Source organism: Lissotriton helveticus, chromosome 1_1 (assembly GCF_964261635.1).
Source record: "Lissotriton helveticus chromosome 1_1, aLisHel1.1, whole genome shotgun sequence".
In the NCBI taxonomy this organism is placed as follows: Eukaryota; Metazoa; Chordata; class Amphibia; order Caudata; family Salamandridae; genus Lissotriton; species Lissotriton helveticus.
Genome location: NC_136057.1, coordinates 985,309,611 through 985,334,268, shown reverse-complemented (window position 1 = coordinate 985,334,268; position 24,658 = coordinate 985,309,611).

The window sequence follows — 24,658 nt, the reverse complement described above, 5'->3', positions numbered from 1 at the left end:
TCGTGGCATGCTACCCTGGGGAGTTCCTTTGCTCGCTGTTTTGTGTCAAGGTGTGTGAGTTTGGCTGCTCTGTGTGCCTTTGATTTCCTCGGGCATTGTTCGAGCATGCTGCAGCTGTCGGTGCTTCCTCCATGCAGAGCTAGTTTTGAGATGCGAGGCACGCGCGCTGTTGGCCGTTGTGTTATTTATTAGCTGGGTGTCACGGGTCAGCTGGCAGACGGCATCCTCACAGATCTTACATTTTAATACCCCCTCTCTGTACCTTTTGCTCTGAACATCGAATGGTGAGGTGGATAACTCAGGCAGGAGATGAGAGAGAGGAAGTAGCAATTATACCATGAGTATTTCGGACAGATTTTTTGAGCGCCCCTCCCCTTCCACCCTCAGAGAAATGTTGTTGCAGATATAAGTGGCTTTTCAAAAATCACACATCGAGTAGCGGCTTAGAAACAAAACTTTAGCTAGCGCCTCCTGAGTCCAATTTAGGGCCACATTTAGGTGTTGGAAATGCTTATTTTATTTAGCTTTTTGTCAAAAGTTTCACTACAATACAATTGAAATAAGAACTCCTTTACCCTTTTGAGTTTTGCTTTGCCATTTTGTTTATTATAGTATACTACTTTCTATTACATCTTAGAATTTAGAGTGAACATTACCACCTGAAATGTGGTGTTTTCACAAATCTATCCTCACAAAAATATTGCCAGTCTTAGAGCATACAACAGTGTAACATATGGGAAACCTGCAATGCTTATGTGAAAACAAGCATTAGCAAAGCAAGTAGGTCTGGCTCTTTTATATTTAAAGTGTATCTTTTTCATAGGAGAGTTGGGGTGCTGTTGTGTTTGTGTGGCAGTTTAGGTGGACGAGTGAGTCAACAATCAGATGTGCGAGTGAGTGCTTGTATGCAAGAATGAGTGAGTGCATGAATAAATGAGTGAGTGCAAGCATGGACGGAGGGCAGGGTAAATGGTTCAAAGAATAAGCACATGGATGGACGCTGACAGATTGACAGGTATAAACAGTCTTATAGTTGCATGCCTCAGGCAAGGGTATTATTACAGTAACATCTGCCTGCCCTATGCAATTATCATTATGCCATATTGTTATGTCAGTCCACCCTTTGCTGATGTTATCATGTCCCATGTTAATGTCAATATGCTCTCTAATGTTATGCTTCACAAAATAAGTATGCCATATATTGAAGTCATATTTGTCCTATTAGAATGTCAGTTTGCTGTATGTGGTTAATATCTTCTACGGTTATGTCAGTCTGACCTATAGTGAAGCCATCATGTACCATGGTGATGTCAGCTCACCGTCTGCTGACACAGGTGCTGGTTAGAAGAAAGCAGGTATCAAAGAAGGGGTGAGGGTTCTGGTTAAGAGAAAGGGATGATCAGAGAAGGTATGATGGGTATGTGACCAAGAGGATACAATACTGCAGGTCCGCTAATACAACTTGCTGCTGGCTAAAAATCTAGGACTGGTTGGAGGTGACACATGACAAAGGATTACTAGACAACAACACATATTGAGCAATGCTTATTAAAAATAACATACAGAGGTTTATACTGCATTTTACAGCTATGAGTTATGTTTTTATTAGAAATTTAAGTTCAGCAGTGTTGGACCTGACATCTTTAGTGTGGTGTTCCACAACTTTTTCCTTCAATCCTCCTGTTTTTTCAGACTTCATTTTTGCTGGCCTTAGGACTCTGTGTCCTTTACTTCTGCTAACCAGTGCTAAAGTGCTTGTGCTCTCTCCCTAAATCATAGTAACATTGGCTTCCACCCAATTGGCACCTTTAATTTACTTGTAAATCCCTAATAAATTGGTGCTACATGTATCTAGGCCCTGTAAATTAAATGCTACTGTTTGGCCTGCAGCACTGATTGTGCCACCCACTTAAGTAGTCCTTTAAACATGTCTCAGGCCTGCCATTGCAGCCTGTGTGTGCAGTTTAGACTGCCATTTTGACATGCCAAAATAAACCCCTTGCTAGGCCTAAAAGTTCGCCACCTTTTGAGTTAAACAAGCAAACAAATTCCCAAATTGGAAAATTACACTGCCTGCCAACAAGTTCGCCCTAAGCTCCGTAAGTGCAGTAAGCCTGTGTAGGTGTCGGTGCGGCACAGGTCGAGTGGGGTGAGCAAAGCGTATTGCTCTCCCCACAGACTGTGAGTAGCTGTCAGTGGACTGTGAGTTGCTGTCCTTCACCTTGGCCCCCCCCTTGCTTCTTGTCTTGATGCCTCACGGGGCCCTGGGAATGTATTAGTTGGCCAACAGAGAGGCCCACAAAAAACAGGTTGCTGGGAGCAAGTAGCCAGCTGCCTTTCTGCCTCCCATCCTACTGAAGTGAGACATTAACAGAAAGGCCACCAGAAAGGCTGTGAATTTGAGTGCGGTTGAAGCACAGGCTATGGCGCTCCTCCTGCATGCTTATGATTATTTAACTAGTTTGTATGAAACTCACACCGGAGGGCCAAGAGGAAGAACTGTGCTACAAAATAGAGAATTTCTATCCTATATGACTTCCTTATTCATAAGTCTCACACAAAATATAGGGTAGCACTATAATGGGATGTGTATTCTAGAAAAGGAAAGGAAAGGGAGCAAACAGGCACAACATAGTTGTGGACTAAAACCCTCACTCACCCGATGGTGACATGCTTCATCATTGGGTTTCTCCAACACACAGGGACCGCAAGGTAACCCGTGTGGGCCACGAATTTACCCAAGGGGGAAGGAGCAGGAGTGCAAAGCACGTGTTGGTTCTACCAACTCGATATGGTAAGGAGGGGCAGAGTGCAAAAGAATAAGTGAAAAAAGTGTTAAAAACTACCTACTTAGGGGTAAAAACTTTATTCTTCCTTCCTATGTGGTAATAGTTAAAATGCAAGTGAATGTAGGGTTATAGACATATACCCTATCTAGTGATTAACATGTTTCTGCCATAGCGACAATGATGTTCAGGGCATTCATCAGGATCAAACAACAGTCACTCTGCTGTATCAGGTGTATAAATAAAATGTGATACTTAAGCCTCTATTTCTTGACTATCACACGCATATGTTGATCAATATGATAAGTCCGAAGGCTCTCTAAAACAAAATTAAAAAAACACAACTTAACAATAACCTTTCACCAATGTGTATCAACACCCCTTTTCTTATATATGCCGGGTGCCGCTCGCAGCAGTGGGGACTTGCTGTTCTTTTTGCCTGCATACGGAGGAGCATCTACCGGGACTGCGAGGACCAGCAGCCCTACAATCTGCCACAGCTGGTTCCTCTTCCCGCCTATCACCGACTAGAATATTTAAATCACCTCGACCTCCCGCGGGACACGCGCCGGGCGAAGCCGGGGCCAATGGCGGGCCCGTTTAAGTCCGTTGTAGCCCGGAGGAGACCGGACCGGGCCACCCCTCTTTCATTTGGAGCATTTTACATTTCTACCACCGTGCTGAACTGTAAGTACTTGCCTGGTTGACTATTTGTATTAATAACATGTCAGCGCGTGAAAGTAGGAGTAAGGCAGCAACCTCTAGTGGACATTTAACAGGGACGCTGGACAATTTTATTATCAGAGCCAACTCAGTTATTGACCAGGGGATAATTTTAATTGAGAGCTGGGTTTCTCAAGATCTGGCCCTAGCAAAAAGATCTTCCTTGGGTCACTTTGCAAATGCTCGTACACCAGAACCCATACTGCGAGCAACTACTACTGATGTTCCTGTGATCGTTCACAGCCCACCAATTTCTCAGGATCAGGGCCACACCTCTCCAGCTGATCAGTTCCAACTATCAGCACCAATAGAGGCTACCATAGTGTCAAACCACGGCTACTTCCCCTGAAAGACCAAATACCCGGCAGTTGCGGGGGAGACGTGAGGGGGCGATATGTAAGAGGAAGCAAGGGCTGCTGCTGCCGCTGGAGGCAGGAAGCCCAAACTTGCTAAATGTACCAGCAATAACGATACAACACTTAAACGTCAGGGCCCAGAGGTTCTGAATCCTATGGAGAAAAATGACCCACCACTACTGATTGTAACTACTCCAGGAGCGGCAAATTTCACCGGCGCTATAGTGGTATCGGAGGATCCTCTACTTGGAAAACTGGGAGCCTTACTAAGGTCATCTTTTAAACCACTTGAAGATAGACTTACGCAGATTGAGCACCGCCTCACCAAGATTGAGAAAGTAATACTGGAAACTGCGGACAATATAAAGTCAAATGTGTTGTCTCTGGGTAATGCACAATTGAACACCGTACAGAGGGGTATTGCAACACATAAACCTATTCCTCCACTAGTACCACCTACTCTTAACGTACCTATTGTAAAACCATCCGTACCTGTGGCCCTACTTGACAATACTCCAACAGGGGTCAATGTTGTAAAATCAAAACAAGGCCGTCGGGACCTACTCGAAGCGGGCTCTTCTGGGGAATTCAGAATTGATCTGCCCCCAGAATCGAGCCTGTATCTGGTAGTTTTGACTGCGGTCCCCAAAATAAGTAATCCCAGTAGGGAATCGTTTATGTCCCTAAAAAATAAAGTCTCTGACTGGCTCAACAAAAATAGACCTCTCCCCCGTCACATTACTAGTGAAATCTTGATGGTGCGTGGGTTGTCTTGGGTGGGGCACAGGCCAAAAACCATAAATGGTGATTGTGTGCTGGTAAATTTTAAGGACCCACGGACTGTGGAGCATATTTGTAACTGGAGGCACCATAGTCATGGGTCAACCACCCAACCCCTCCCATTGTCATATTTTTATCCCCCACCCCATCTATTAGATACGGAATGTGAATGGACTCTAGTAGAGCATCGAGGTGTGGGCAGGACGGATAGGGGGTGGCACGTGCAACCACATGTATCCAGCCACATCTGCACTCAAAATAGGTACAGTGGTTTGGAAATGGTCGATTGACTGCAGCACAACCGGGCTGAAACTAATGGGACCTCCCAAAGTAGGAGCAATGCGCACCTTGAGGGAGTCATGGAGCCAACTAGTAGCCAACTGTCTAGTGATTCCCCGGGTCCCCATTTGTCTACTCTTGGTACTATTATAACTAATAGTGATGACCCACTTGGGAGAACCGTGACAGTTCGTACATTGGAGCCCTTTCAGGCTTGCTCAAGTGAAGGTGTCCTAATGGGGAGTGGTGTCATTGGAACCAATGCTATTAAACCGAGATCTGTGACAATATTATCTTGGAACGTGGCAGGCTTACCCAACAAATTGGATCCTTTGTGGATAAGAATGACATCTCTCTCTTCCAAGAGACCTGGGCGCGTGAAGAACAACTCTGAGTGGGATATGCCGCATTCCATGTACCTGCCTGCTGGGGCGGGAGGGGGCGACCGTCAGGAGGCCTTACCACCTGGGTCGGTTTGCACCTGGGCTGTATGGCTGAGACTTTGACCACCCACTCGGACGATGTTCAGTGCGTAGACCTCAAGTGGCCAAATTCCTTTAAGATTGCTATCGTGAACGTTTACTCACGACCCGTAAGCATAGCCAGTGAGTCAAGTACCATTGATGAGGTGTCGCTTTTTTTGCACACTCTCACAAGTGACACCCACCTCCTGGTTGGGGGTGACTTGAATTGTCATTACGAGCCCCTACTGGGGATGAATGAAGGCGCCCTTATGGCGGAGGATGAGCACTGGGCCGAACCTCCAAGTCAATCTCCATCGCCCAAGACATGGTCCCCTCTAGCAATCCAGATCATGGCCCTAACTCTAAACCATTCTATTAGGGTCTGTAATGGCCGCACTCCCTCGGATATACCAGCAAGGACTACTTTTAATAAATTAGGACAGGAGTCGCGCCTCGACTATATTATGGTCGAGACACGGCTCTGGTCGAAGGTTATTGACTTCAAGGTAAACACTAGAGTGGAGAGCGATCACAACGCTCTAAGTCTTGAGATGGCCTTTCCTGGGTTAGGTGGAAATGTTACGGCAGACTTGGAGGCACCACGAGACAGGACAATACTAACAAATGATAGACGTAGAGTGAGGTGGAAAAAAATAGTGGCAAACCCGGACGAACTATGTAATATTTATAATTTAATTGTCCCCCTGTTTATGGAGGTTGATGTTTTAAATACCCAACCCCCGCCTTCTGATTTTAATGAAAAAATGCAGGCTTTGCATACGGACTTAGTTTCAAATCTAGCTGAGGTTTTTAATCCCCAGGTGCCCAAAAGGAGAAAAAGGGCTCCTGCATCCTCCTGGTATAATGCCGCATGCAAAACGGCTAAGTCCGAGCTGGTCCAGGCCTTAAAGCTTGGCAGCAATAAACCCCTAATCCATGCTAGGAGAGTACAGTGTAAGGAAGTAATGAAATATGCAAAGCAAGAGTGGGATTTAGAAAAGTGGACTAACCTAACTAGAGCCCTAAATTTAAGGGATGCACAGAGATTTTAGTCAATAGTAAATACAGGTTGTGGAGAACCAAAATCGGCTACTGAACCAAATATAGATGCAAAAATTTGGGCAGACCACTTTAAGGCCCTATGGGCCAGATGTAGGTAATTCTATTTTACAGACTCATAAATACCGAATTTTACCGATTCGGTATTTATGAATCGGTAAAATAGAAGGAGGGAGATTTAGGTAAATTCGGTAATTGAATTACCGAATCTGTAAAAATCGGTATTTACCGAATCGGTAAATACTGATTCGGTATTGCCTATTGATTCCTATGGGCCTTTGAAGCCCATAGGAATCAATGGGCATTACCGAATCGGTATTTACCGATTCGGTAAATACCGATTCCAGCAAGGGTGCAGGGGGTGTCACTTTGACACCCTCTAGCACCCCAAATACAGGCATGTGTGCCATGTGGCACACAGACATGCCCTAAGGGCATGTCTGTCTGTCACATGGCATAGGTGTGCATGCACACATGTGCAAGCACACCTGGATTCGGTATTTTACCACCCAATTGGATTGGGTGGTAAAATACCGAATCTGAAAGGCCTTTGGGACTCAGAAGAGTCCCACCTACATCTAGAAGTTACAGAACCGGTAAAAATACAGATTCGGTATTTTAACGATTCGGTAAATTTACTGATTCGGTAAATTTACCGAATCGGTAAAATTGGCCCCCTACATCTGAAAACCCAAATACCGGTCGGTAACGGCCGAATTCGGCCGTTACCGACCGGTATTTGGGCTCCTACATCTGGCCCATATTCTGTAGAACAAGGTGCAGAAAGTATTCTGGTTCCCCCACTTTTAACCGACCACCATGATCAGCTAGAATTCACCACAGAGGAAGTATGTAATGCAATAGGCAAACTTGCAGTGGGAAAAGCCCCGGGCCTTGACAAACTCCCGGGAGACCTCTTCAGACATCAACCTAGGATTTGGGGCCCATACCTTAAAATAATTTTCAATGCAGTTCTGAGGGGCATGGAAGTTCCCTGTACTTGGCTGGGAGCAGAGATTGTCCCAATATTTAAGAAGGGCTCTCCTCTGCTCCCGGTCAACTACAGGCCCATTAGCCTCATTGATGTCCCACAAACATTTTTTGCACGGCTCATCTTAGACCGTTTACAGGACTGGATGGAGGAGCACGCAGTCCTTAGCCCGTATCAAGCGGGGTTTAGAAGGAACACTTCCACCATGGACTAAATTTTTCGCCTAATACTACTGTATTGGAAAACGGTGAAGATAGAGGGTGGCAGCCTCTATATGGTGTTTGTGGACCTTCAGTCCGCTTTTGATTTAGTGCCTCGAGGGAAACTGTGGATGGTGCTCCAAGAATTGGGTGTTCCGTCTGAACTCCTAACCCTCTTGATGAGGCTACATGAGGGGAACTTTGCGCAGGTTAGATGTGGGAGGAATGGGGCGCTGTCATCCAGGTTTCCCGTTGGCAGGGGGGTAAGGCAGGGCTGCGCACTGGCACCTACCCTGTTTTGCCTCTACGTCAACAGTGTAATTGCACACCTAGATGGTGTCCTTTACAATGATTTGCCAAGGTTAGCAGGTAGCAGGGTGCCGGCGATCATGTTCGCAGACGACACCCTGCTACTTTCTAAGTCCCCTATGGGGATACAGCGCATATTGGACGGCTTTCAGGAATTTTGCAGAAGCCGGGGTTTGGAGATAAATGCTGACAAAATGAAATTCATGATCTTCAACCCACCTGCAACTACCCGCCCGAGTCCTAGTTTAGGCCCAGTCAGATTAGAAAGGGTGACGACTTTTGAATATCTGGGGGTAACCATTAATGAAAATCTGTCATGGGGCCCCAAACAAATAAAGTCACAAATGAAACTGGCCCAGCTTGCGGGGGGAATACTCAAGCTCTCTAATTCATCTACATTTAAACCTGTGAGTCCCCCTCTGGAGATTTATAAAACCCAGGCGAGGGGTGCAATCCTCTATGGGGGGGAGTTGTGGGGACATTCCTGTAGGCCTGAAATTCCCAAAACAGAAAATAAATTTATTAGACAGCTGGTGGCACTCCCACAGAGTACCCCGCTACTTCCACTAAGGTTTGAGTTGGGGTTGAGACCTATTGAAGATGAGTTAGCACTCAAACCCCTCAGGTTCTGGCGTAGGCTCTGGACAACGCCAGAGCTGCTGAATTATAGGCTAGAACTTAAGGAAATATTATCTTGTTACAGTGCAGCAAAAATCCCTTGGCTCATGTTCATAAAGCAGGAATTTGCTAGACTGGGATTGCCTGCTCTGTGGTATGACCCGGAAAGGAGTTGCCAAGAGGTCTCGCGCAAGTCACTCACCGGGATTTTTTTGGGATAAAAAACTCACTGCTGTTTTGTCTGATCACCTTGTTGGCACCTTAAATAATTCTTTTTTAACATTTAAAATTTCTTATTCATTTGAGGATTTCATGGATGACATTTATCCTATTGTAGCCAGGAAACTCTATCTACAATGGAGATACGGTGCTCTACCCTTAAGAGCATTTACCAGTAAATGGTCAGCTTCTACAGATAAGAATTGTCCTGGGTGTAGCTGTGACATTGAAGATGAACTTCACATTTTCTTTTTTTGTCCAGCTTACAGTAAATCCAGGAAGTACTGGCTCGTACCTTTATGTAAAAACTTGGGTTTTGTACAGTGTATGTATGCTTCTAGAGTTTTAAAAACCGATACGACTAGGCACATTGTATTTGCAGTTTCTTAGTTCTTACTAGTCATGTGGTCCAAGCGCAGGCGTAGGACTGTCAATGTGTGATATCGTTCACCTAATGACAGATCTGTTATACTGAAATCATGTACCACTCTAGCACAAATGAATTTTACCATCTATTGTGCCTGTTTTAATGAATTGTATTATCATCAATGTATATGCTTCATTTTTGTATTCTTTTATGGCAAATAGCTGAAATAAAGATTCTATGAATAAAGATTAATATATCAAAAAGATTCTTACCTAAGTGTAGTATGTATGTGCCAACTCTGCCTTTTACCGAGTATCACACCATGTTCGTTGTTCTAGTAGAGGGTTAAACTAGTTATATAAGCACATAACATAATAGATAGCCTACTACAGACACCTCAGCATTACAACACCTAAAACATAGCTAACACTTGAAAATACAGGTCCCTGATATGTATATATACTTGAAAGTATTAATAATGCAGGGTGCCCCAAATCATCTAATTTGTGACATACCTATTTATTTAGTGCAGGTTGTTTAGAGAGGTATTATCTCTCTCAATTTGTCTATATCAAAGCACGTGTTGTATAATAGGCCAGACCGTTATTTAGCCCATTGATCCTCAATGGTTATATCTTCGTCCTAAACTTGCCCCGAATAGCAGCTAGAGATTCCATTATAGCACGACCTTAACTAAATAGAAATGGACAAGCTATAACTAGAACCTCATCCTGTGCAGCCAGACTTTACATTACAAACAAGGACAGGACCGAACTAACACTGATCCTCAAATGCCACAACCTAATACGGCTAAAGGCACACCTCGTAACAACACACAATAGAAGGGGGTTCCCTGACTGAATAAATGATATAGGCAGGAAAGGGGGGGATTAGAACAATGTAAATAGAAAGAGCAAAACCCTGCCTCAATGGTCAACTAAAGGTCCTCTAAGGGATCCCAAAACTGTTATTTATGGAGCAATATTAGATATGCATCAGAGCCAAAGACATCAAACAAGTACATGTCAGTCCATGATTTATTACGAAAATATATATTTATTTGTTTTTGTAGAATCTGACATTTTTATTGTGATTGGTTCTGATGCTCCATCCATCACCACCCCCTTTTGTACCGCTTTTGGCCGCCATAAGTGTGGCAGGGTATGCTCAGACGTGAGTCCCTTGCTCACTTTGCCACTGGATTCAAGCAAGCCGGGCTGAAGACGGCTGCAATGCCAGAAACCGGTCCTCGGAAGCTTGTTTCCGGTCCAGGGAAGGCATGGCTTGGCAGTTCGGGCTGGACTGTTCCCATGAGGCACATGGTCAGACTGATTTGCATATAGCCATGTCTGAACTGGGGTGGCAGAGTGGGCTAAAGAACGGTGATGGATCAAACCCAGATCTTTTGACTGGGTGTGAGTGTTTGATTGGTTCTAATGCTCCGTCCATCACCATCCACTTCTGTACCGCTTTTGGCCGCCATAAGTGTGGCAGGTTATGCTCAGACGTGAGTCCCTTGCTCACTTTGCCACTGGATTCAAGCAAGCCGGGCTGAAGACGGCTGCAATGCCAGAAACCGGTCCTCGGAAGCTTGTTTCCGGTCCAGGGAAGGCATGGCTTGGCAGTTCGGGCTGGACTGTTCCCATGAGGCACATGGTCAGACTGATTTGCATATAGCCATGTCTGAACTGGGGTGGCAGAGTGGGCTAAAGAACGGTGATGGATCAAACCCAGATCTTTTGACTGGGTGTGAGTGTTTGATTGGTTCTGATGCTCCGTCCCTCACCACCCCCTTTTGTACCGCTTTTGGCCGCCATAAGTGTGGCAGGGTATGCTCAGACGTGAGTCCCTTGCTCACTTTGCCACTGGATTCAAGCAAGCCGGGCCGAAGACGGCTGCAATGCCAGAAACCGGTCCTCGGAAGCTTGTTTCCAGTCCAGGGAAGGCATGGCTTGGCAGTTCGGGCTGGACTGTTCCCATGAAGCACATGGTCAGACTGATTTGCATATAGCCATGACCGAACTGGGCTGGCAGAGTGGGCTAAAGAACGGTGATGGATCAAACCCAGATCTTTTGACTGGGTGTGAGTGTTTGATTGGTTCTGATGCTCCGTCCATCACCACCCCCTTTTGTACCGCTTTTGGCCGCCATAAGTGTGGCAGGGTATGCTCAGACGTGAGTCCCTTGCTCACTTTGCCACTGGATTCAAGCAAGCCGGGCTGAAGACGGCTGCAATGCCAGAAACCGGTCCTGAAAGCTTGTTTCCGGTCCAGGGAAGGCAAGGCTTGGCAGTTCGGGCTGGACTGTTCCCATGAGGCACAGGGTCAGACTGATTTGCATATGGCCATGTCTGAACTGGGGTGGCAGAGTGGGCTAAAGAACGGTGATGGATCAAACCCAGATCTTTTGACTGGGTGTGAGTGTTTGATTGGTTCTGATGCTCCGTCCATCACCACCCCCTTTTGTACCGCTTTTGGCCGCCATAAGTGTGGCAGGGTATGCTCAGACGTGAGTCCCTTGCTCACTTTGCCACTGGATTCAAGCAAGCCGGGCTGAAAACGGCTGCAATGCCAGAAACCGGTCCTCGGAAGCTTGTTTCCGGTCCAGGGAAGGCATGGCTTGGCAGTTCGGGTTGGACCGTTCCCATGAGGCACAGGGTCAGACTGATTTGCATATAGCCATGTCTGAACTGGGGTGGCAGAGTGGGCTAAAGAACAGTAATGGATCAAACCCAGATCTTTTGACTGGGTGTGAGTGTTTGATTGGTTCTGATGCACCGTCCCTCACCACCCCCTTTTGTACCGCTTTTGGCCGCCATAAGTGTGGCAGGGTATGCTCAGACGTGAGTCCCTTGCTCACTTTGCCACTGGATTCAAGCAAGCCGGGCTGAAGACGGCTGCAATGCCAGAAACCGGTCCTCGGAAGCTTGTTTCCGGTCCAGGGAAGGCATGGCTTGGCAGTTCGGGCTGGACCGTTCCCATGAGGCACAGGGTCAGACTGATTTTCATATAGCCATGTCTGAACTGGGGTGGCAGAGTGGGCTAAAGAACGGTGATGGATCAAACCCAGATCTTTTGACTGGGTGTGAGTGTTTGATTGGTTCTGATGCTCCGTCCATCACCACCCCCTTTTGTACGGCTTTTGGCCGCCATAAGTGTGGCAGGGTATGCTCAGACGTGAGTCCCTTGCTCACTTTGCCACTGGATTCAAGTAAGCCGGGCTGAAGATGGCTGCAATGCCAGAAACCGGTCCTCGGACGCTTGTTTCCGGTCCAGGGAAGGCATGGCTTGGCAGTTCGGCTGGACTGTTCCCTTGAGGCACAGGGTCAGACTGATTTGCAAATAGCCATGTCTGAACTGGGGTGGCAGAGTGGGCTAAAGAACGGTGATGGATCAAACCCAGATCTTTTGACTGGGTGTGAGTGTTTGATTGGTTCTGATGCTCCGTCCATCACCACCCCCTTTTGTACCGCTTTTGGCCGCCATAAGTGTGGCAGGGTATGCTCAGACGTGAGTCCCTTGCTCACTTTGCCACTGGATTCAAGCAAGCCGGGCTGAAGACGGCTGCAATGCCAGAAACCGGTCCTCAAAGCTTGTTTCCGGTCCAGGGAAGGCATGGCTTAGCAGTTCGGGCTGGACTGTTCCCATGAGGCACAGGGTCAGACTGATTTGCATATAGCCATGTCTGAACTGGGGTGGCAGAGTGGGCTAAAGAACGGTGATGGATCAAACCCAGATCTTTTGACTGGGTGTGAGTATTTGATTGGTTCTGATGCTCCGTCCATCACCACCCCATTTTGTACTGCTTTTGGCCACCAAAAGTGTGGCAAGGTATGCACAGACGTGAGCCCCTTGCTCACTTTGCCACTGGATTTAAGCAAGCCGGGCTGAAGACGGCTGCAATGCCAGAAACCGGTCCTCGGAAGCTTGTTTCCGGTCCAGGGATGGCATGGCTTGGCAGTTCGGGCTGGACCGTTCCCATGAGGCACAGGGTCAGACTGATTTGAATATAGCCATGTCTGAACTGGGGTGGCAGAGTGGGCTAAAGAATGGTGATGGATCCAACCCAGATCTTTTGACTGGGTTTGAGTGTTTGATTGGTTCTGATGCTCCGTCCATCACCACCCCATTTTGTACTGCTTTTGGCCGCCAAAAGTGTGGGAAGGTATGCACAGACGTGAGCCCCTTGCTCACTTTGCCACTGGATTCAAGCAAGCTGGGCTGAAGACGGCTGCAATGCCAGAAACCGGTCCTCAAAGCTTGTTTCCAGTCCAGGGAAGGCATGGCTTGGCAGTTCGGGCTGGACTGTTCCCATGAGGCACAGGGTCAGACTGATTTGCATATAGCCATGTCTGAACTGGGGTGGCAGAGTGGGCTAAAGAACGGTGATGGATCAAACCCAGATCTTTTGACTGGGTGTGAGTGTTTGATTGGTTCTGATGCTCCGTCCCTCACCACCCCCTTTTGTACCGCTTTTGGCCGCCATAAGTGTGGCAGGGTATGCTCAGACGTGAGTCCCTTGCTCACTTTGCCACTGGATTCAAGCAAGTCGGGCCGAAGACGGCTGCAATGCCAGAAACCGGTCCTCTGAAGCTTGTTTCCGGTCCAGGGAAGGCATGGCTTGGCAGTTCGGGCTGGACTGTTCCCATGAAGCACATGGTCAGACTGATTTGCATATAGCCATGACCGAACTGGGGTGGCAGAGTGGGCTAAAGAACGGTGATGGATCAAACCCAGATCTTTTCACTGGGTGTGAGTGTTTGATTGGTTCTGATGCTCCGTCCATCACCACCCCCTTTTGTACCGCTTTTGTCCGCCATAAGTGTGGCAGGGTGTGCTCAGACGTGAGTCCCTTGCTCACTTTGCCACTGGATTCAAGCAAGCCGGGCTGAAGACGGCTGCAATGCCAGAAACCGGTCCTGCAAGCTTGTTTCCGGTCCAGGGAAGGCAAGGCTTGGCAGTTCGGGCTGGACTGTTCCCATGAGGCACAGGGTCAGACTGATTTGCATATGGCCATGTCTAAACTGGGGTGGCAGAGTGGGCTAAAGAACGGTGATGGATCAAACCCAGATCTTTTGACTGGGTGTGAATGTTTGATTGGTTCTGATGCTCCGTCCATCACCACCCCCTTTTGTACCACTTTTGGCCGCCATAAGTGTGGCAGGGTATGCTCAGACGTGAGTCCCTTGCTCACTTTGCCACTGGATTCAAGCAAGCCGGGCTGAAAATGGCTGCAATGCCAGAAACCGGTCCTCGGAAGCTTGTTTCCGGTCCAGGGAAGGCATGGTTTGGCAGTTCGGGTTGGACCGTTCCCATGAGGCACAGGGTCAGACTGATTTGCATATAGCCATGTCTGAACTGGGGTGGCAGAGTGGGCTAAAGAATGGTGATGGATAAAACCCAGATCTTTTGACTGGGTGTGAGTGTTTGATTGGTTCTGATGCTCCGTCCCTCACCACCACCTTTTGTACCGCTTTTGGCCGCCATAAGTGTGGCAGGGTATGCTCAGACTTGAGTCCCTTGCTCACTTTGCCACTGGATTCAAGCACGCCGGGCTGAAGACGGCTGCAATGCCAGAAACCGGTCCTCGGAAGCTTGTTTCCGGTCCAGGGAAGGTATGGCTTGGCAGTTCGGGCTGGACTGTTCCCATGAGGCACAGGGTCAGACTTATATGCATATAGCCATGTCTGAACTGGGGTGGCAGAGTGGGCTAAAGAACGGTGATGGATCAAACCCAGATCTTTTGACTGGGTGTGAGTGTTTGATTGGTTCTGATGCTCCGTCCATCACCACCCCCTTTTGTACCGCTTTTGGCCGCCATAAGTGTGGCAGGGTATGCTCAGACGTGAGTCCCTTGCTCACTTTGCCACTGGATTCAAGCAAGCTGGGCTGAAGACGGCTGCAATGCCAGAAACCGGTCCTCGGAAGCTTGTTTCCGGTCCAGGGAAGGCATGGCTTGGCAGTTCGGGCTGGACTGTTCCCATGAGGCACAGGGTCAGACTGATTTGCATATAGCCATGTCTGAACTGGGGTGGCAGAGTGGGCTAAAGAACGGTGATGGATCAAACCCAGATCTTTTGACTGGGTGTGAGTGTTTGATTGGTTCTAATGCTCCGTCCATCACCATCCACTTTTGTACCGCTTTTGGCCGCCATAAGTGTGGCAGGGTATGCTCAGACGTGATTCCCTTGCTCACTTTGCCGCTGGATTCAAGCAAGCCGGGCTGAAGACGGCTGCAATGCCAGAAACCGGTCCTCGGAAGCTTGTTTCCGGTCCAGGGAAGGCATGGCTTGGCAGTTCGGGCTGGACTGTTCCCATGAGGCACATGGTCAGACTGATTTGCATATAACCATGTCTGAACTGGGGTGGCAGAGTGGGCTAAAGAACGGTGATGGATCAAACCCAGATCTTTTGACTGGGTGTGAGTGTTTGATTGGTTCTGATGCTCCGTCCCTCACCACCCCCTTTTGTACCGCTTTTGGCCGCCATAAGTGTGGCAGGGTATGCTCAGACGTGAGTCCCTTGCTCACTTTGCCACTGGATTCAAGCAAGCCGGGCCGAAGACGGCTGCAATGCCAGAAACCGGTCCTCGGAAGCTTGTTTCCGGTCCAGGGAAGGCATGGCTTGGCAGTTCGGGCTTGACTGTTCCCATGAAGCACATGGTCAGACTGATTTGCATATAGCCATGACCGAACTGGGGTGGCAGAGTGGGCTAAAGAACGGTGATGGATCAAACCCAGATCTTTTGACTGGGTGTGAGTGTTTGATTGGTTCTGATGCTCCGTCCATCACCACCCCCTTTTGTACCGCTTTTGGCCGCCATAAGTGTGGCAGGGTGTGCTCAGACGTGAGTCCCTTGCTCACTTTGCCACTGGATTCAAGCAAGCCGGGCTGAAGACGGCTGCAATGCCAGAAACCGGTCCTGCAAGCTTGTTTCCGGTGCAGGGAAGGCAAGGCTTGGCAGTTCGGGCTGGACTGTTCCCATGAGGCACAGGGTCAGACTGATTTGCATATGGCCATGTCTGAACTGGGGTGGCAGAGTGGGCTAAAGAACGGTGATGGATCAAACCCAGATCTTTTGACTGGGTGTGAGTGTTTGATTGGTTCTGATGCTCCGTCCATCACCACCCCCTTTTGTACCGCTTTTGGCCGCCATAAGTGTGGCAGGGTATGCTCGGACGTGAGTCCCTTGCTCACTTTGCCACTGGATTCAAGCAAGCCGGGCTGAAGACGGCTGCAATGCCAGAAACCGGTCCTGAAAGCTTGTTTCCGGTCCAGGGAAGGCAAGGCTTGGCAGTTCGGGCTGGACTGTTCCCATGAGGCACAGGGTCAGACTGATTTGCATATGGCCATGTCTGAACTGGGGTGGCAGAGTGGGCTAAAGAACGGTGATGGATCAAACCCAGATCTTTTGACTGGGTGTGAGTGTTTGATTGGTTCTGATGCTCCGTCCATCACCACCCCCTTTTGTACCGCTTTTGGCCGCCATAAGTGTGGCAGGGTATGCTCAGACGTGAGTCCCTTGCTCACTTTGCCACTGGATTCAAGCAAGCCGGGCTGAAGACGGCTGCAATGCCAGAAACCGGTCCTCGGAAGCTTGTTTCCGGTCCACGGAAGGCATGGCTTGGCAGTTCGGGCTGGACTGTTCCCATGAGGCACAGGGTCAGACTGATTTGCATATAGCCATGTCTGAAGTGGGGTGGCAGAGTGGGCTAAAGAACGGTGATGGATCAAACCCAGATCTTTTGACTGGGTGTGAGTGTTTGATTGGTTCTGATGCTCCGTCCATCACCACCCCCTTTTGTACCGCTTTTGGCCGCCATAAGTGTGGCAGGGTATGCACAGACGTGAGTCCCTTGCTCACTTTGCCACTGGATTCAAGCAAGCCGGGCTGAAGACGGCTGCAATGCCAGAAACCGGTCCTCGGAAGCTTGTTTCCGGTCCAGGGAAGGCATGGCTTGGCAGTTCGGGCTGGACCGTTCCCATGAGGCACAGGGTCAGACTGATTTGCATATAGCCATGTCTGAACTGGGGTGGCAGAGTGGGCTAAAGAACGGTGATGGATCAAACCCAAATCTTTTGACTGGGTGTGAGTGTTTGATTGGTTCTGATGCTCCGTCCATCACCACCCCCTTTTGTACCGCTTTTGGCCGCCATAAGTGTGGCAGGGTATGCTCAGACGTGAGTCCCTTGCTCACTTTGCCACTGGATTCAAGCAAGCCGGGCTGAAAATGGCTGCAATGCCAGAAACCGGTCCTCGGAAGCTTGTTTCCGGTCCAGGTGAGGTTCCGTGACGATTTTGTTCGTGTTTGTAACATTGTCGTAAATACATAATTTTGGTATCAGTGAACCGCAAATGATCCATTTAGTATATCCTGGTGTTTTCGCTATGCTACGAGCAAGAGCACTCCAGTTACAAACACATTTCTGTTCTACCCATGGCATCCATCTTAGAACACGGAAGCCATTTTGTATTCCTTGCCCTCACATAGTCAATGGACACACAATGACCTCTTTTCATTTAAGGACACGTAGGCTTTAGCCGGCGATTCACCTTGCGAGTGACACGTGCACCTTAGGCCAGCAACGCTGTAGCAGCATGACTCGGCAAGAACTGCCTCCCCAGCCTGAGGCCAGTCCTGCTATACTGGTTCTTGTGTTCGTTGGCCTGATCATGATTAGGCGGCCGAAGCTGGTAACCGTGCCCATTTACGACCCACAAACATCTCTTATCCTGTCTTTCTATCTTCCACACCTGGCTCTGCTCCTTTCCTTCTGGGCCTTTATTAGGGGGAGGTAACGAAATTTACGATGAGGCGGTCCGGGTCTTGAATGAAGAATTGACATGGGATTATGATGGACTAGTGGGAACCCCTCATTCGTAATGTTTTGACATCAGATACTGTTGACGATTCCTGTGCAACGCCAAATATTTATTGTTTAAGACACAAATGTTTAGAACTGTGGTAACATGTAAAGAATTTGCCCCGAGCAGAATATTTAGTATATAAGGAACAACCCTCTTTGTACAAATTGAACAGGCTCCTAGACACTGCCCGTGTGCAGTTTCTGTGACTTCTGTGTCCCTGCAGTAATAAACCTTTGGTCTTTGACGCCACCATCGAGAAGCCCGTGTTTCTGTTTGTTTGTGCACCGAGACAGGTTGAACTCCGGGGTCTTCGGGTGTTGTCCCTGACACCTCTGGACGGAACCAAAAAGTCCAGAACTCCAATTGGCGCCCAACGTGGGGCGACGTCATTCGGTACCGGTCCAAAAGCCTGAAGAGTTCGAGGAGCTTCGTGTGAAGATTTCAGAGGGAGGCGCCCCACTTCATCGATCCCGGCATATCGCAAAAGTGGCCCCGACGTTCTCTTCCGCGAGGGTTCCCGTTCAGACGGCTGCTGTGGTCCGTTGCCTTGACCGTCGCCCTGTCTTGGACCCGAGGTGCAGTCCTTAGTACGGCGAGACGTGACGGGTTTCTCCTTGGTGACGTCTTCAGTACCTCAGTTAAGTATTTTGTGAGGGTTGCTCCTGTTTGGATAATCCTTTTAGTTCTCAGTTCAGTTCAGTTCTGTAAGATTATCACTGGTTATTCTGGTTACGATAATCATTCTGTTCAGTTCAGGTATCGATACATTTGTCAGTTCTGGTAGGCCTAAGTTCTTGGTTCGAGTGCGCATCTTTTCTGTTTGTGTCTTGTTTGTTTTGTGTTCCGGATTATAAAATGGTAAGTCGGAAAAATTGTATGTTGTCTTGTTTTAGTTGCAACAGTGATTCCCAGTTGGAGGACTCGTGTTTGGTTCCTCCGATTGGAACTCCCCTTTATGATCTATATTGCAAATTTGGTGTGGGCCCTATCTCTTATAACGAGGTATGGATCCGCTTCACAGAGAAAGATGGTGTCCTTAGTTGGCCACTACATGGTAGTTTTGAACCTGAAGTTCTCGATAATCTAGAAAGAAGGTTGTTTAAGAAGAAAGCCCGGCCGGCAATGTTTGATTCTTTCCGTTATTGGCGAAAAGAATCTAAACAGAGAGAAATTAAAAAGTTGAAGAAAGAACAGAAAGAGCAAGAGTTGACTTTAGAACAGTCTGCTAGGCAGCTGCAACTCAACGAGTCTGAAAAAGCGATGGAGGTGGCCAATAGAGAACGTAATTTAGCGATAGACAAGTGCTATCCTGCTTTACCATCGAGTACGGCTAAGATAGTAGAGGACCCTGAAAAGGATCCCCTGTTGTCTTACTTGTTACGATCACCCCCACCGTATGCACAGGGTGCTACGGCTCCACCTATACCAAATGTTCAATTACCGGTTGCTGGACAACCTGGTGTTCCCGCTCCCCTGAATCAAGTTCCTGTACCTCCTGTGGTCAATATTAATGTTCCTTCGACAACCCCTCTTCCAGGGTTGCCGGCTTCTTTACCTATGCCTGTGTCGCTCACACCTGCTACTTCACAAGCTATTTTTCCTGCTACTCCTACTGTTCCTAATCTATCTGTTCCAACTGCTACTCTATTTACTGCCTCTGCTAATATTATGACTCCACTTTCTGGTCGTCGGAGAATCACTGATTCTGTCTCTAATATTCTATCTCCCTTCTATAAAACTCTGATTAAGACTCCTACCTCTGACTCTGTACAGAGGCGTAGTCAGCTTCCCAGTACTGAAGAAAGAGGAATATTAGATTCCACTGCTCTTAGATGGGTTTCGAAAGTTGGAAGATATAATGTACAAGATGTATTAGATACATTTATGCAATGGAATGAACCGACACAACGATATGTGTTCGACGAAATGTGTTTCCTTCTACGTGAGGAATTGGAAGAGGATGACACTGAATCAAATCTAGGAGAATTAATTAATGTTCAGAAAGAGTTTGCTGCAGGTATGATAGTCGGTCAAAATATAAAAGAAGCGATGGAACTGGTTCTAAGTTATAGGACCGACTCATCCCTTCGTTCACCGAGAGAGTTAGAGAAACGCAGTACAAAACAAAATCGTCAATACCCAATGAGAGAGGTTCCACCAATTTGGCGTGAAGCTGTGCAAGCTAATGCACCGCTTGGTATTGCGGCCGCTCCGGCACAATTCCAGAGAGTATGGATACATATTCCATGGAAGCGAGCTGAAGTATTAGCAGTGAAACAGGCCTTGCCAGATCTGCGTAAAAATCCTGCAGGGTACTACAAAGAGTTGGCTCAAACGGTTGACGCTTGTGTATTGAATCTTGCTGACATAGATCTGCTATTTGGTAATGTAGTACCGCAACCAATTTGGGCTAAAATTCGTAAAGAGAATCATCCAGTTGCCCTAGGTGGTGACTGGGCAGCTATAATTGCAGCGGATGGTCAACAAATAGGTGGTTCCAAACCAGAACCCCTAATTGCTAATTTGCCTGGTAGGATAATCGATTTAATGAAAACCTTGATGCCAGCATTACGCGTTAACTGGGACAAATTGTCCGCGTGCAAACAGAAGAAAGACGAAAGCGTCTCCGACTTTTTCACAAGATTCGAGGAGACTTTCGTGGATCATAGTGGTCAGGATATGAGCACAGAAGGAGGCCAGAGATTATTTGTTGATAAATTTGTGCACAATCTGTTGCCAGAACTTAGTGGTAAATTAAAGAATTCTGAAAGTGCGTGGGCTGTCTCTACGACTGCGCAAATACTTGCGACTGCCCAGTACTATGAAAATAGGGATAAAGAAGAGAAGGAAAAATCAGATAAAAAGACGAAAGATTTAAAAACTAAAGTACTTTTACAGCAAGCTTATCCGCCTCGCACGAATCAGACTAATATGCAGCAAGGGTCATATCAAAGAACGGAATATAATTTTCAAAGGCCACAATACCAATGGAATCAATGTGCTTATTGCAAAGTGGAAGGTCATTACAAAAATGAGTGTCCAGTTCGGGCACAAAATAATGCTGCGGCAGCTCAGAGAGGTCGTGGTAGTTCTATGCAAAACTCTAGAGGTCGAGGACGAGGTGCTATGCCTCCGCAGACGAGTGATCGCCCTTCTAATTATTTCGACCAGCGAAATGGACAATCTGCCCAACAGAATAGGTCTCCACAATATCATGTTGAAGACTATTATGAAGCTAGTGAGGAAGTTCAGCAAAGTGAGTACTAGGACAGCCATGGACAAAGAGAGGGAGTAGTATCAGTTCCAGTAGATCAGAGTGGGCCTTATGTCGCAGTAGCAACATCAGGTATAGTCGAACCGTTTCTGTTGGATACTGGTGCAGCAAAAAGTTCTATCATACATGCGAAACTCCCTGGCGCACCTTTGTCTGGCTCAACAAACGTTTCAGTAGGTTTTTCGGGCGCCCCTGTTCACAACCCTGTTTCTGGTCCTTTGTCGATTTCTGTTGGACCCTGTCAATTGAAAGCACCCCTGATTTTGACGACAGGTTGTAACGAAAATCTGCTTGGTTTAGACTTGTTAAAACGCCTGTACGCGACATTGTACTGTTCTCCAGAAGGAGTACAGCTTACGTTGGGTAAAAGAATAATCTCTCCGATGTACTTGTCGATGGATGCGCTCCCACCAGAGCTGCGTTCACTCCCTGATACTCTTTGGGCGACTGGTCCTAATGATGTAGGTCTATTGGAAATTCCACCCTATGTAGTAACTTTGAAAGCAAATGTCAAACTTCCACGAATTCCACAATACAGAATCTCTAGTGAAGGTGAGCGTGCGCTCCTACTGATAGTGCATGATCTGATTGAGAAAGACGTTATAGAAGAAACTAGAGGTAATGTCTGTAATAGTCCTGTACTGCCTATTTTGAAACGAACTGACCCTACAAAACCTCCAGTATATAGGTTTGTAATTGATCTCAGAGAGGTTAATAAAATTGTGATTCCACAGTTTCCTGTGGTTCCAGACATTACTGCGTTGTTAACGTTGATTCCTGCTACAGCAGCATGGTTTTCGGTTGTCGACTTGAAAAATGCCTTTTTCAGCATTCCGATAGCCGAAGAAAGCAGAGATATCTTCGGTTTCTCTCTAGGAGGACGAAGCTTCAGGTTTAAACGCGCTCCACAAGGCTATTGTGAAAGCCCATCCATTTACAGTCAAGCATTAAAAAGCCAGTTAGATTCCTTCGTACTTCCTCCTGGTTCTGCTTTAATACAATATGTTGATGATCTTCTAGTGGCTGCTGATGACAAGGAAACTTGCAAAACAGCTACGATTTCTTTATTGCATCACTTGTCAGATTTGAATCACAAGGTGTCACCTTCAAAAATGCAATACTGCTGCCAAGAAGTGACCTACTTAGGTCATCTCTTGTCAAAGGAGGGAAGGAAGTTGACCCCAGAAAGAATAAAAGCAATTACACAGATGAATGTTCCTAGCACGCAGAGAGAAGTACGTGCCTTTTTAGGTATTACCTCATATTGTAGGCAATGGATCCCAAATTTTTCTCTTTTAGCAAAACCATTGGTAGCCTTGACTGGGAAAGGTGTTCCGAGTCCGGTACCATGGTCTGCAGAATGTCAACAGAGTTTTTCTGAGTTACGAAATGCACTGTGTTCAGCACCTGTATTGGGTACACCCGACTACAGTAAGCCATTCACGCTCTATGTCCACGAGAGAGAAGGTTGTGCATTGAGTGTTTTGACGCAGAAATTTGGTGATAAACAACGCCCTTGTGAGTATTTTTCATCAACATTAGATCCAGTAGCTAGAGCGTTGCCTAGTTGCTTGAGAGCTACAGCCGCAGCTGCAGCTTCCATTCGACAATCTGCTGGTTTAGTAATGAACAACATGCTAGTGGTTATGGTTCCTCATGCGGTGGATACACTCATGAACCAAACCAAGACGCAACACCTTTCCAGTGCTAGATTATCAGGTTATGAACTGACACTGTTAGCTAGTCATATTCAGATCAAAAGATGCAATGTATTGAATCCAGCGACATTGTTGCCGACTAGCCAAGAGTCGAGTGATTCCGAACCACACGACTGTTATTTCAAAACTGAGGAAGAAACAAAAGGACGAATTGATCTAAAAAACACTCCGTTGTCAGATCCAGATGGCACGCTGTATGTTGATGGGTCTTGCTTCAAATTGGAGAATGGTGATGTGACTGCTGCCTATGCAGTAACGACTTTGAGTACGATTGTGGAGACTGCGAGAGTGAGTCAGAATTCTGCCCAGGCTGCAGAATTGATCGCGCTAACAAGAGCGTGCGTTTTAGCTAAGGGAAAGAGAGTGAATGTGTTCACAGATAGTCAGTACGCGTTCGGCGTGGCCCATAGTTTTGGCCGCTTGTGGAAAGAGAGAGGTTTCATTACGTCCCATGGGACTAAGATTCAACATGGTCAGCTAGTTAATGACTTGTTGGAATCTCTAACCTTGCCGACTGAAGTTGCGATTGTGAAATGCAGTGCTCATAAAGCAATCACGGATGATGTTGGTCGTGGGAATGCTTTTGCCGATGAGACTGCAAAACAGACAGCTAGAAATATGATGAGTAGAATGTATGTTGCAATGTCTGCAAGATGGATTTCTGAGTCTGGAATGTGTGAGGACACAGTGGAAAGCGTGAAAGAAATTCAGAAAGAGGCGACTGAGGAGGAAAAACTTGCATGGAAAGAGAGCACGGGTAAATTGGACTCGAGTGGGTGTTGGATTGACTTGTCAGAACAACAGCGTTGGATGTTGCCTGATGCGTATGTGCTTGCAGTAGTGACGATGGCACATGGAACAGCTCACATCAGTTCAAAAGGGATTTGTAAGATGTTGGCTCCGGTCTGGAAGAATGATGGGATTAGTAAGTGTGCAGAGAGAGTGGTGAGAAATTGTATGGTATGCTTGATGCATAATCCTGGCAAGGGAATCCCCACACCTGCAGGTCATTTCGCTCCTCCTTCCTGCCCCTTCGAAGTGATCCAGCTAGACTTCATTCACATGGATCGTTGTAATAATCTAAAGTACGTCCTAGTGGTAGTTTGTGCTTTCTCCAGATGGATCGAAGCATACCCGCTAAAGGACAATACTGCCTTATCCACTGCCAAAATTCTTCTTAAAGAATACTTCCCCAGATACGGAATGCCACGGATTGTATGGTCAGATAACGGAAGTGAGTTCGTAGGGAAAGTTATGCAGAGTGTGTGTGCCGGCCTAGGGATTAGACAGAAGTTTCATAGTGCGAATCATCCCCAGTCCGCGGGTTTAGTCGAGGGTTACAATGGCACCCTTAAACTGAAACTTGCTAAGATACAAGCATCCACGGGTTTGTCCTGGCCAGACGCATTGCCTTTGGCTTTGCTATCAACAAGAGCAACTGTACATTCTAGAGTAGGGCTTAGTCCTTATGAAATAGTTTTTGGTCGTCCTGCAAATGTTTGGGGGGTACCTAGACCAAAAGAATTCAAGCAGCTGGAATACCCAATGTTAATTGATTACCTTTTCGACTTGACTGCTAAATTGAGTCTTATTCACCAACAGGTTTTCGATGCATTGCCAAAGCCACCGGAGAGTCCAGGCCATCAG